The following is a 3,245-nucleotide window of genomic DNA, read 5'->3' as shown; positions in this document are numbered from 1 at the left end:
TGGACCGGATCTGGTGCTTCCTTTTTAGTAAGATCAGTCAGCGGGCTGGTGAGGTCTGAATAGTTGGGCACAAAGCGCCTGTAGTATCCCGCCAGCCCCAGGAACTGTCTTACCTCCTTTTTGGTCTTAGGGCTCGGACACGTCGCAACGGCTGCAGTCTTATTAATTTGGGGCCGCACCTGTCCGTGTCCCAAGTGGAAGCCCAGATTCCTGACCTCCACCCGCCCAACCGCACACTTCTTCGGGTTGGCCGTGAGACCGGCCGCCCTCAGCACCCCCATTACCGCCCTTAAATGTTGGATATATGCCATATGGGGTCGGAGGATACGGTCCATGAGACGCTGAATGGTGGCTGGCGCCCCGAACAATGGTCCATGAGACGCTGAAAGGTGGCTGGCGCCCCGAACAACCTGAACGGAGTGTTACGAATTGATGTAATCCGAACGGCGTGGTGAAGGTTGTTTTTTCCTTAGATACCGGCGATAAGGGGATCTGCCAATATCCTGTGACACCGCATTCACCTTTCGGTAATCCACACAGAACCTGACCGAGCCATCCGTTTTAGGGACCAAAACTATCGGGCTTGCCCAGTCACTGTTGGATTCTTCTATTACCCCCATTTCCAGCATTGCCTCTAATTCCGTCTGAACCACATTTTTTTTGTCCTCAGGTAAACAATAGGGCCGGCTGCGAACCATTGCGTCAGGCGCCGTCTCGATGTGGTGCTGAATGAGGTTCGTTTGACCAGGTAGGGGCGAGAACACATCTGCAAACTCTGCCTGCAACTTGGCCACGTCAGTGAGCTGGGAGGGTGAGAGGTGATCTCCCCCTGGAGCCAGAGCGAGTGATCGTGACTTTGTATTCACTTCTGGTCCTAGATCATCCTCTCCACTCATTACCGTCGCCAGCATCACTGACTCCGCCTCCTGCCATTTTTTAAGGAGATTGAGGTGGTAAATTTGACACACCCCGCTCCTATCTGATCGTATTACCTCATAATCGAGATCTCCGACTTGCAGTGTGACTTTAAACGGTCCTTGCCACTTCGCCAGTAATTTGGAACTCGACGTTGGGAGTAATACAAGCACTTTCTCTCCCGGTGTAAATTTCCGTAAATTGGTTCCCGGTTATACAGCCGGCTTAGTTTGTCCTGAGCCTGTAACAAATTCTCCATAGATAGCCGCCCCAGTGTATGGAGTTTTGTTCTCAGGTCCAGGACATGTTGAATTTCGTTCAATTTCGAATTGCTGTTGGAGGGTCCGTCCTCCCAAGTCTCTCTCAAGACGTCCAAAACCCCTCGGGGCTGGCGTCCAAAGAGAAGCTCGAAGGGGGAAAACCCTGTGGAGGCTTGTGGGACCTCCCGCACTGCGAATAAGATGGGTTCCAACCATTTATCCCAATTTTTGGCGTCCTCGTGAACAACCTTACGAATCATGTTTTTTAAACCGCTCGACCACGCCGTCTGTTTGAGGGTGGAAAACGCTGGTACGATCCGATTTAATGCCCAATAATTCATAGAGTTCGCGTATCGTACGTGACAAGAACGCCGTGCCTTGGTCCGTGAGGATCTCCCGGGGGATCTCCATGCAGGAAATTACGCGAAACACTGCCTCCGCAACACTCTTAGCAGAGATGCTGTGGAGCGGCACGGCTTCGGGATATCAGGTTGCATAATCCACCAGGACTAGGGTAAATCGATGTTCTCTCGCTGATCGCTCTAATGGCCCGATGAGGTCCATCCCAATTCTGTCGAAGGGGACCTGCATTAACGGTAATGGGCGCAATGGCGCTTTTGGGGAGGCCGGTGGGTTTACCAACTGACATTCACGACACAAGGCTCACCACCTGCGCACGTTCTCGTGAATGCCTGGCCAAAAGAATCGGGTCTTTAAGCGATTTAGTGTCGTTGTCTGCCCTAAATGTCCCGCCATAGGATTACAATGCGCCGCATGGAAAAGCATTTCTCGGCAGCTCCGTGGAACTAACAACTGGGTTGTATCTTCCTTTGTCTGAGCATCTTGGGTTACTCGATACAACCGGTCTTTTATAATTGCAAAATAAGGATAGGAACGCGGTTGGGCAGGTTGGAGAGGCTGACCGTCAACATAACGGACCTGTTCAAAGGCAAATTTTAGTGACTCATCCCGGGACTGTTCCAGGGGAAAGTCATCGCGTTCCGAGAGGATTCGCCCCTCGATTCCCCTGAACCAGAAACCGGCAGTCCCGGTTCAGCCTCGCCAGCCTGCATGAGCGTGCCGTCTCCCTGTGCCTCTGTTCCCCAAGCGACACCCGCACATAAATACCCCAATAATTCAGCGAAAGCAGGCCAATTAGTTCCCAGAATCAGCGGGTGTCGGAGGTGCGGATTAACCATCGACCCGGTGGACTCCTGGAATCCCCTGGGCGGAGCTCTGGATTCCGCGGCATAGTTGGAGGGGTTCCCCGATCGTCCCCGGGGCGATCCGATCGGACCGGGTGGACGGGACCTAGGAAAAGGGATAGGGCGAGGAGAGAGAGAAGGAGAGGGTGACAAGACCTCGAAAGAGGAGAAAGAGACAGCTGGAAGGGGTTTGCCAACCCTGGGGCACACCACCATCTGGTCTTCCGCGAGTTGGAGTCCAGCGACGTCGGTCGGTGGCACTGGATCCACTCGGCCGTCTTTTTTGGTAACCGAGCGATGAACTGCTCCAGTACCACACGGTCGATGATGTCGTCGACGTCGCTTTCCCCAGCCAGCAGCCATTTGCGGCAGGAGTCCCGGAGCTGTTGGGCCATCGCAAAGGGTCAGCCGCTTTCGCCCAGCCCCAGCGATCGGAATCGCTGTAGAATGGCCTTCTTCAGATCGTTGAAGACCAGGAGGTTCTGGACGGGCAGTGGCCAGGCAGCCAGTTGCGCCTCCCCTGACAGTAATGGCAGCAGGCGCATCGCCCAGTCCTCCGGTGGCCAGCTGGTCTCTGCAGTCTTCCTGAAAAGCTTGAGGAACTTCTCAGGGTCATCCTGCAGCCCCATCTTGGACAGCGGCAGGAGCGTGGCATGAATCGGTGGTGCTGCCGTTTCTGCCCGAACCCCCTGGTCCGTCCTGCTGCTGGGCCTGGAGTATCACCTGGAAGCGGCGCTCCTGGTCGGTACGTAGATCCAGCAACCCCTGATGTTCCTCGCGATGGAGGACCGCGAGGGATGAGATGACTTCCGCAAACGGAGTACCTGATGTTGACTGCATGACGGCGGTGGCCCTCCTGCTTCCT

The 3,245-nt window shown here is 54.9% G+C and overlaps 1 protein-coding gene across 1 annotated transcript in view; it reads left to right on the top strand.

Annotated features, from left to right (window-relative positions):
• Positions 1-676: 676 nt before the first annotated feature.
• The window catches only part of LOC130549706 (lymphocyte antigen 75-like), a 26,362-nt gene continuing 23,793 nt past the window's right edge, over positions 677-3,245 (top strand). Inside the window, exon 1 of the mRNA XM_057327008.1 lies at positions 677-748. The gene's annotated coding sequence lies outside the window, so the exon portion shown is untranslated. The remainder of the gene's footprint in view (positions 749-3,245) is intronic.

Source organism: Triplophysa rosa, unplaced genomic scaffold (genome assembly GCF_024868665.1).
Source record: "Triplophysa rosa unplaced genomic scaffold, Trosa_1v2 scaffold152_ERROPOS834286, whole genome shotgun sequence".
NCBI lineage: Eukaryota > Metazoa > Chordata > Actinopteri > Cypriniformes > Nemacheilidae > Triplophysa > Triplophysa rosa.
The sequence above is the reverse complement of the archived record's forward strand: the minus strand, read 5'-3'. Positions and strand labels throughout refer to the sequence as shown.